The sequence below is a fragment of the Malania oleifera genome, chromosome 3, assembly GCF_029873635.1.
Source record: "Malania oleifera isolate guangnan ecotype guangnan chromosome 3, ASM2987363v1, whole genome shotgun sequence".
NCBI classification, from domain to species: Eukaryota; Viridiplantae; Streptophyta; class Magnoliopsida; order Santalales; family Ximeniaceae; genus Malania; species Malania oleifera.
Window position 1 is genome coordinate 40158471 of NC_080419.1, and position 11715 is coordinate 40170185.

Genomic DNA, 11715 nt, shown 5'->3' on the forward strand with positions numbered 1-11715 from the left:
AATGTCTACCGAGTTGATGTGTAGGTTTATCTTGGCGATATCATATGATGGCACTCAGAGACCCAGAGGAAAATGAAGACCCTGAAGAACCTAGTTATAATTTAATTGTTCTAATTTCTATTCGGGTCTGTAATATTTAATCAAGAAAAGGTCTATAATAATATGCCTTTCATACATGTAGGAACTACAAGCTCAAACTGAATCATAAATAAAACTGAACTTAGAAAAGACCCTAGGACACTCACACACTCACTTGTATGTGTCATTCTTTTGAATTTGCATGAAATAGGACCGAATTGCAAAAAATGTGCACCTTCGGTCGACCGACCATTTATGTTCATTTGGCCCTCGATCGACCGAACCTGGTCCGGGTCAAATCGGTTGACCACATCCCGGTCGACTAAACTCTTGTAGTTCAAATGGCTTTGGTCAACCGAACCTCCCTGAAGTCAATATTTTAACTTCCTAGTCAACCGAGAGAAAATTGTATACGACCAACCTGGTTGACCGAGTTCCCACATGTGGGAACTCAACGGTCTAGTCGACCGACATGCGTAGTTCAAAATCAGTCTAGTCGACCGAACCTCAGAAATATTGAAAAATTGCCTCGAACATACTTGTCCGATCGACCGAATGGGCAGATCATTTTTGGCCCGATTGACCAAACTCCAAGAACTTGGGTCAACCGAACTTGTCTTGGTCGACCGGTGCTCTCAGGTTGGACTTATTTTTTACCGTGGTTAACTCTGTTAAATAGGATTAAAATAATTAAAAATCATTAAATTTTTTCTAATTATTTCAACCATGTCCTTAACGGTTATATTTCTAGGGAAGTTTATAAATACCCCCTCATTTGGGATAATTAGCATGAGATTAAATCTTGATTAGGAGAAATTCTCTGAAATTCCCAAAATCCATAATACTCATTTTTGAGCCTCCAATACTTATTCTTACCAGATCTTACTACTCAAATATCTTTTATAAGTGTGATTTAAGTATTGTTGTTCCATAAGGATTGCTCTCTCACGATTGTGTGTGTTTGTGAAATTATTTTATTTGAGAGCACATCCTCAAGTGTTCTTAGGAGGCTTTATCAATAAGTCTTTCCTAAGAAGACTTTGTTGGAGCTTCTGAGTATTGCATCATCATTACAATATCTTGAGAAGTTTCTATTTGATTTTGGTTGCAAAAGTTCTTTTCAAATCACTTCCAATTATCTAGTGTGTTTCATCTTGATAAATCTTTGAAAAGATATTTGTTTGTGTGATAAAAATATTTGTTGCAATATTCATTGATTTATATCATTTGTTAAATACAAAGATTAAACTCTTTTTTGCAAACCAAACATATACATTACTTGAGCATCGTACGATTGAGAAAATCTATTGATTGAAATATATATATATATATATATATATATATATATATATTGTTTGCCTAATATCTTTGTTTGAGCACTTAGATTAAATACGTCTTGTGATAGAAATATTATAGTCATTGCACTTTCACGCACTGATTACATCGATTGCAAATATATTTGATAGTTGATATATTAAACCACATTGAGCTTACTCATTATATATTGTTGATGGTGTATGTGATTGCACGTAACTAGGTACACATCTGCTTTACTTGAAAGCATAATCATTGTACAATGTCATTGATTGTGAACATACAGTTGTATTTTCCGAAACGGGCCTGAAGAGGGAGACTAGCCCTTTCAAATAGTCCTGAATTGGCTTAGACCCGATTAGGAAAGTTAGATGCACCATCCTGTTAAGGTGAAGGTTAAATTCAACCCCACTAATTGACCTGGTTGTAAAGGTTGAGGTCAGCCCTATGCTAATTGACCTGATTGTAATTGGTGCCGCCCCACCCGTTAAGTGAGCCTTTAGTGGAATTCTCGGACTTGCAAACTAGAGGGGGGGTACGTAGGCACAATTGGCTGAACCCCAATAACATATTGTGTGCCTTGTTTATATTTCTACACTTTATATTTACCGCACATATATGTTATGGTATGAATGATGCGCTTGATTTAAATTTCTGCACATTATATTATTAGCACATTTGGAATTGCATAGAAAGACCCTAGGTTGTATTATACAGGTATTTCATTTAACCTAGGAGATAAATTTTAAAATTCCAATTCACCCCCCTCCCCTCTTGGGAATACACTAATTCTAACAATTGATATCAGAGCCTCGTTGCACTAGACTTGAACGTTTTTGAAAAAAGATCAAATGACTTAATTGGGTGTATCCTCATTCGAAGAGAGACAATCACCTTTCAGTCCTCCTATATTTTGCGGTGTCGATTGCACCACGTGAAAAATTAAAATAAGCATTTTTATAAAATCAATGAACTGGAGGGCCTAACAGGTGATTGTAAATAGAATTTGTATGCCTATAGAAAATGATATTAATTCGATGCATGCAAATTCATATGTCATGGATTTATTATATTGTGCTTTAAACTCTCATATTTTTCATGAGTTTATGGCATGTAGAAATGGATCTGGGTTGAGCTGGAAAAGAGATATAGAGAGACCCAGGAAAAGGAAACCATCACTCCAGAGATGTCATGTTTAGATGATTATGAAGTGGTAAGTAATAGGGATAGTGCATCTAATTCTCACTCTAACTCGTTTGAGGATTCATGTGTTGAATGTTGTGCTGCTACATATGCTGAATCATCTATTGAATACCATGATAATTCTGTTGATGATGCGTGCAATGATTTTTATACTGAATGCTATGTCGTGTCATATGATGAATCATCTAATATTCCCTATGATAATACTATTGAGATTGCATGCAATGATTCATATAATAACTATGACATATCTTATGATGAATCATGTGCTCAATTGATAAATCAAAGCATGCCTTCGTATGAAAAGCTAGATAAAACTTTATTGAAAATGAATAAATTCCTAGCAAAGTTATCTAAGCAGAAATCCATTTTGAAAAATGAAAACAAAAGCATGGAAAAGCAATTAAGAAAAATGAAAGATTATTATGTCATCTTAGAAAAGAGAAAGATTAAGAACCATCACTAATATAAGCATATTAGTGACGATATTTCTCCTAAAGCAATCTACTTACTAGGACATGGGTTGCTCGCTCTATTTTATCTTCAACTCATCCAGATTCTCATTTGTGATGTCAAGCACACTAGCGATGTTAGCCATGGCATCACCAGATATATATATATATATATATATATATATATATATATCTGGTTTTGCTTCCTAGATAATATCAGGAGTTGTTTTTATCTATCCACTACTATATATATATATATATATATATATATATATATATATATATATATCTGGTTTTGCTTCCTAGATAATATCAGGAGTTGTTTTTATCTATCCACTACTATGGAGATAGTCTCATAAAAACCCTACTATTATGTAATCATGTTCACGAGCAACCCACCCATGCACGCAAACAAAGAAAGAACGAATGAGGGCGGGAGGATGGAGGGATAGAAGGGGGGAGGAAGAAGATTGGGGGAAAAGATGAGAAATCAGTGTGGATTTTAGGGTTTTACAAAGTTTGAGTATTACTGACAGTTTTGTGATTTTTTGTGTAATCCCAAGAGGGGGGATGAATTGGATATTTTTAAAATTACTAGGTCAAGTGTTCTATTTTTATGTCCACAATCAATATAGCACAACTTAAGGTCTATCTAATCCAATATTAATCTAGCAGATATAAGACTAATTTATACAAGTATCGCAGTTCAAGTATTTCCCAGTCAAACACAAATTAAAATTTTAAATGCATAAGCAGTAATATCAACGGATAAATATAAGCACGCAAGTGTAGGAATGTAAAGAGTATAGGGAAAGAATGACATAGATTTTTATTGAGGTTCGGCCAATACTACTTACATCCCCGCCTCAAGCCAACCCACTTGAGGATTCACTAAATGCTCACTTAACAAGGTGGAGAGCAACGTTATTTACAATACTCCTTACGAGGCGCAGTCTCCTCGGCTTACTTACGAGCGAAGCCAAACCTTGAAACCTTATAGGTCGGTGCCTACCTAACTAAATTATCCAGGCTGAGTCAAACTCGTACACCTTATAAGACGGTGACCTCCTCTTCCGACGATACCATACTGCCGAGAATACAACAATATGAAAGTTTGGTGTACAAATGTAGTGCTTCTACAATAAGCAGACGATGTACAAATTTAAGCTTATATGCATTCTTGTATGATGGGAGTTTAAGCTCAATAGATAATATAGGATATCTCTCAAAAATGTATTTATGAAATATTGTGAGAGATAATGATAAATATGATCTTTGTTTCAAATATATACTATTTGCTAAGTGTATAACAAAGATCTTTAAACACTCAAGTAATATTTCCAAAAATATTTTTCAATAATAAAGTGTAGGAGATATTGGGAGCTTAGCCTATAAAAATATTTTTGCAATAAACACAATGTAAGCTTTTGAATCTTGCAATGAGTATAAAAAAAGATTCACAAGCTAAGCGGAGTTTTTTCCCAACAATATTTATCAATAAGAAATAATATGGGAAAATCTCAAAGCTAACTCTTAAGAATGATTTTCAAAAACAAATGTGTTGGCCTAACAAGTCTGACGAATCTTATTTTGATGATAACAAATCAAGGGAATTTAACATGTTTTGTTTAAAGTGATGATGTTTCAGGAATCAAGCATTAGAGTTCAAGATCAAGTGATCACAAGAGTTATTGAAAGCTTACTTTCCAAAGACAAGTGATCAAAAGAAAGCTCAAAAGATCAAAGATTGACAAATCTTATGAAAGCTTAAAGAATAATGACGCTCAAGGTCAAGATGGACTCAAAGAAAGACATATGTGAAGACTTTACATTTAAAACGATTAAGTCTTAAGAAAGTCTTATGTAAGTACTTCAATTGAAAGTCAATACGGATGATTTGAAGCTCTTTAGGAAAGATTATAGACTTAGAGACCCATTTTTAAAACCTTGGAAAATAAATTGTTTTCAAATTTCAAATCAAAAATTCCAAGATTAAAAGTTAAAAGAGTTTTTAGAAACAAAATCTTAAAAATAGAAAACTGAATGCTCAGGCACCTGACTAAGTTTTATCAAGCAACTGACCTTTTATATGTTTTTAAGAAATGCAAACAGAACCGTAACAGGCGCCTCACAGATCCATATCAGGCGACCGACATGTTTTTGAAGTTGAGTTAGTCAACAGACTAAACACTCTCAGATGCCCAACACAGCACTGACTTTTGAAATACGCTGATTTTTAAAGGGACAGATGACTAACACCTTTTTGACAGGCGAATGACGTTCGTAAAATTTAAAATAAAGCAACGTGGGAAACTTTCCAAAAATGTTTGCTTGGGCTCCAAATTTTGTATAAACTTGGGAAATACTCCAAGTAAACTTGGGTAACACAAAATTACTTTTAGAACTCTATAAATACATGGAAAACCAAAGGATTTTTACACAACAACGACATACAATCAGCAATCAAGTTCTATAATTCTCAAACTTTTCTAAAGTTCTCTTACTCACACACCCTTGCTAAAGTTTTACTGAGTTTTTGCTGATACAATCACACGGTTCTTGTGTTCTTGCTGATATTTTTCAATCTAAAGAAGAACCTAGTGATTAATTTATTGAGCTTCAAATTCATTCTTTATTGATATTTAAATTGAATTATATTAGTTTTGCTCTAACTTGTACTAATCAACTCTATTTTGAGAGTGTCTTTATGCACAAGAATTGTTTTTGTTCTTTTTCTTTTTTTTTTTCACAATTCAGGTTTGTTGAATCATTGGATTACTGAGCGTGGGGTATCGCTTGGAGAGGAGGGCCTTATCCTATTTCAAGAAGTGTGAAAAAGGTTTGCTCTGCCCGATTAAGGGAGTGGTATAGTGCAATCCTTGGGTGGTGTACCTAAGGCGAGGACGTAGGCAGGTATAGCCGAACCTCATAAAAATCTCGATGTCACTCTCTTCCCTATTCTCTTTAAATTTCAGCATATATAAACTGCGTGGATGCTTATTTGAATTATTGGATATTAATTTGTTTTTGGAAATTGCAGAAACCATAAGGTAGTACGTTGATTTTATCAATGTACATTAATATATTAGTTGGTCATATATTTAAATTCAAAATACTTATTTGATATCAATATTTAAATTTTGGAAGCCTGGTTGAAATGTTTATTTTATTTCATATTGTGATTTCAAGCTCACTTCATTGATTAAATTGATATTAAAATGCTAGAATTTGAATATTGAAGTTGTGATTATTATCATCATTCATCAATAAATACTAAGTCTTGGATTGAGTGTTGATTATCAATTGTACTTGTGAAGTTGATGTGTTGTAGAGTGTAATTTCAAATTAACTCAAATTGATAAAGGGGTTAACACTTAACTAAAAGAATTTGTAAAGTCAAATAGGTTTCAAAGAAGATTCTAAAAACCCAATTCACCCCCCTCTTACGAGTACACCTTACTTTTTAATTGGTATTAGAGCGGAGTTATAGCAAATCTTAAATTAGAAGCTATATAAAGATCTCTATGGCACACCTAGGCATATCTCCCTTTGCCAAGAGTCAATCCTCAACTAGACGTCCTATCTTTTGTGGTGTTAACTACACATTTTGGAAACAAAGAATAAGAATTTATTCACAAACTATGGATTGGAAAGCATGGAAAGTTGTCACACAAGGTGACCTTATCCCTACTAAAATCGTAGATAGTAAAGAAATACCCGAAGATGAAAAAGAGATGACTGACAATGATCATAAAATGTTGCAAGTAAATTCAAGTGCTATGAATGCATTATATTGTGCTCTTGACATAAATGAATTAAATAGGGTCATAACATGTAAATTAACTAAAGAAATATGAGATAAACTAGAAATAACCTATAAAGGAACGGTTAATATTAGAGATAGTAGAATCAACATGCTCACAAGAGAGTATGAGGTCTTTAGGATGAACTCGAATTAAACCATCACTAATATGTACACTAGGTTCACTCATATAATAAACTCCCTCGATGCCTTAGGGAAAAACTACTCTACATATGAAATGATCCGAAAAATCCTTAGAAGACTTCCACCAATTTGGGAACCTAAAGCCACAGTAATTACAGAAGGAAGAAATTTCAAGAATACCTCCCTAGACTAATTAATTGGATCACTTCTCACCTATGAGGTGGCTATGAATGAAAGGAATTCTGAAAATAACAAATAAAAGAAATCAATAGCCTTTAAAGCTGTAAAAGAAAGTTCTAGTGAAGAAGAAGATGATAATGAATTAGGTGATGATGAAATAGTATTACTTACTAGGAGACTCGAAAAATTATTTAAGAAAAACAAGAAATTTGCTAAAAAGTTTAGAGGTTCAAAATCTGAAAAAGGAGAAACAAGTAAAAAAAGAAACTAAAAATGAACCCCCTACATGTTACAATTGTAAAAAGATTGGACATATTAAACCTAATTGTCCACGGCTCAAGAAAGACAAAAAGAAGAAGAAGAAAGCTATGAAAGCTACTACATAAGACAACACAAGCTCAAGTGAATCGGAGAACGAATCAAGTGAACAAGAAGTAGCAAACATTTGTTTCATGGAAAAAAATGCTAAGGTTTGCTTTAGGACAACCCCATCAAAAGACAAATGGTACTTGGACAGTGGGTGTTCAAGGCACATGATCGGAGATAAACCAAATTCACCACACTAACGCAAAAATATAGAGGATACATCACGTTTAGCGATAATGCTAAAGGTAAAATCATTGAAAATGGAAAATGTTAGCTTTACCGTGATCCCAAGAAGGGGGTGAATTGGTATTTTTAAAATTTATCCCCTAAGTATTCCTCCTAACAACAGTATGTTCACAAACCTATGGTCAATCTAGTGCACATAACATCAGGAATTAAATAAAACAGTTTAATCAATCACAAGAGCACCAGAAGGCAGTAAAGAGGGGGTGACACGCAGATATGTTATTGAGGTTCGGCCAACTGCCTACGTCCCCGCCTTGGCTAACCAGCACAACGACTATCACAATCACTTGCTCACTTGAACGGGTGGAGCGGCACCTATACAAACTAGGTCAATTAGCACAGGGCTGACCTCAACCTTTACACCAATCCTTACCGGACTGGATTACCGCCCCCTCAGGCCACGCCTGGAATCACTCAGATATACAATCAAAAGGTACAGTATAAGGGTGTTTTTTTATGTAAAGTAGATTTGTACCCAAATGCACGCAATTACATACACCACAGATGATTTAAAATGTAAGCTCAATGTGGTCAAAATATTTCAACACTCAAATATGTTTTCTATCAGTATAATGCGTACGTGAGAGTGTCAACAAACAATCTTTGTATTTCAGTATGTTCTCAATCAAGATGCTCAAACAAAGATATCATGCATGTCTCAAATATTTCAAATAGTAGTATGTGTCGATCACTTCCACTAGTGTATATGCTCGGTTTGCAAAAGCTAAGCAATCTTTGTATTCAGCAAGTGATATGAACTTGAATAATTATTGCCACAGAGATTAGTATATCAAACACAAATATCTTTCCACAAAAATGTCAATATGAATACCACAAGATATTTGAGTAAGTTTGAAAGTATTTTGCAAGCCAAAAACAAATACAAACTTCCCAAGTTATTGCAATGAGAATGCAACACTAGGAAGTTTAACACAAGTCTTCTTAGGGTAGGCTTATTAGAAAAGCCTCCTAAGAATACTTAGGTTATGCTCTCAAAGAAAATCGATTCAAGCACTAAACAAAAGAGAGAGCAAACCTCTAAACAGTAACACTCAATACACTTACAAATGATACAGAGAGATGAAGAAGGTAAGTTTGAGTGGATTTAGAAAGAGTATGAGCAGTAGGGTGTATTTTGCTTTAAGAGAGAATTTGAATATCTTTTTGTTAATCAACTTCCTAGTTTTTCCAAATGAAGGGGTATTTATGGACATACCATGATTTTTAACCGTTGGGGACCTATTAGGAATTGTTAGAAAAGTTTAATGACATTTTAAACATTTTAACCCTGTTTAAAAATATTAACTGTGGTAAAAAATGAGGAGCAACCCGAGAGGTCCAGTCGACCAGAAAGGTTTCGGTCGACCAGATCTCTTATGGTTCGGTCGACGAGGAGGATTTTGAATTAAATGGTCGGTCGACCGAAAGTGCCTTTCCAAAGGCAATTTTTCTATTTTACCAAAGTTCGGTCGACCAGGCCAATTTGAACTAGCTGGTTCGGTCGACCAGACCACTGGGATTTTTCCCGAGGACCCTCGGTCGACCAAGTAGTTGGAATACAAAAATGGCTCGGTCGATTAGATGGTCAAACTGTTGACCAAAAAGGGTTTCGGTCAACCGGAGATTTTGAACTGCGTTGGTTCGATCGACCAGGACCTTGGTCAACAGTTGACCCAGGTCTGGTTCGGTCGACCAGGCCAAAATGAACTGTGATGGATCGGTCGACCAGGGCCTTTATCAACTATTGACCCCGGCCTGTTTTGGTCGACCAAGGCAAAATGAATTGCCTTGGCCGGTCGACCAAAAGTGCACAATGTGTGCATTTCGATCTTGTTATGCATCACACAAACCCTAATCAAGTGCCTATCAAATATAGATGCAAATATGTCTGTCCTAGGGTCATTTATGTCCAATTAACGACACCGAAAAAGTCTGGTGTCGGTCGACCGAAGGAAAAACCCTAAGGTCTTTCTACGGTCACTTTTAGTTCATATTTGGTTTAATCTTATAAAATAAATCATGCATGTATTGTGTGTGCTTATTACAAATCAAATATCCTAATTACTATTACAAATAAATTTCACTACTGAATATTATAATTGAGAACATAAATTTGTCTTCAAGCTTTGAGTTTTCACGTGCCAACAATGTATCTGCTAATATAGACCTGCACATGAACTAGATATTTATTAAATACAGGAGTATTTGTCATTATCAAAACCGAGGGTAACCTATAAGGTCAACATTCTCCCCCTTTTTGACGATGACAAATACGATTGGCAAAATATAAGGTTAAGCCCAAGAAGGCTCCCCCTCACAATATGCGTCCAATGTATTTTTAAATAAACCCATTATTTTTGCCCCTTTCCATCTCCTCCTTTTGCCAATAGCAAAAAGGGTCATTGGAACTAAAATCCTAGGTAGTGGGTAAATATTACAGTTATACAAGAAGAATTTTAGAAAGATTTAGAAAAAATTCGGCAGAGTGTCGTTTGTAATTCAGACTTTCCAAAAGACATCGTGTATAATCGTAACCTGTTTGAGTTTAAACTCCCAACAATTTATCCACAACTACTCAAACAGTTCAGTTTGGTCCAATCAAGCAAATAAAATATCAATATGAACATAAATTGGACAAATTGTGCAACATAAATGATAAACAATATAAGCATGTGATAGAAATATGAACTGTGCATACAATCAATAATTAACTTTTCACAAAGTCTCAAGCAAGAAGATAAGTCAACAATAGAATTAGTTGCTAAGACTTGAAAAGTTCCCATGAGAGAGCTTCCCCTAAAATTATGCAAGTTATAAGACATTTAAGTTTAGGAAGCTTCTCTACTATGCATTAAGCCTAATTCACGTCTAATTTGTATGAATCTATCTTCAGGTAGTGGTTTAGTGAATATATCGACTCATTGTTCATTAGTGCATACAAACTCAAGAGCCACATCTCCTTTTTGCACATGATTACGAAGAAAATGATGTCTAATCTCAATATGTTTAGTTCGTGAATGTGAGATAGGATTTTTAGAAATGTTGATTGCACTAGTATTATCACATTTAATCGGTATTGTTTCATAGTGCAATCCAAAATCCACAAGTTGTTGTTTCATGTAAAGAGTTTGTGCGCAACAACTTCCAGCTGCAATATATTCAGTTTCGACTGTGGATAAGGTTACTGAGTTTTGTTTCTTGGAGAACCAAAAAACAAAAGATTGTCCTAAGTAATGACAAGTGTCGCTAGTGCTTTTTCTATCAACCTTACTACCGACAAAGCCAGCATCAGTATAACTAACAATCTCAAAGGTAGTATGCTTAAGGTACCACAATCCTAATTCAATAGTCTCAACTAGAAACCTAAGGATTCATTTAACAACTTTTAGATGAGATTCCTTAGGAGCAGCTTGAATACTAGCACACATACATACACTAAACATAATATTAGGCCTACTAGCAGTGAGATATAGGAGACTTCCAATCATGCCACGATATAATTTTACGTCAACAAAGATTCCTTACTCATCTTTATTAAGCTTAATGGAAGAGTTCATAGGTGTGCCAAGAATTTTACAATCTTCCATATTAAATTTCTTTAGCAAGTCCCTAATGTATTTAGATAAGCATATGAAAGTTCCATGATTAGCTTGCTTAACTTGTAGACCTAAGAAGAAACTAAGTTCACCCATCATGCTCGTTTCAAACTCACTTTGCATGCATTTGGAAAACTCATTACACAACTCATCATTAGTTGCTCCAAAACTGATATCGTCCACATAGATTTGAACAAGGAGCATATCATCATTTTTGGATTTGATAAAGAGTGTAATGTCAATTTTGTCACGGGTAAACCCATTTTCTAGTAAAAACCACTAAGCTTCTCATACCAAGCTCTAGGAGTTTGTTTTAATCCATACAAGGCTTTAG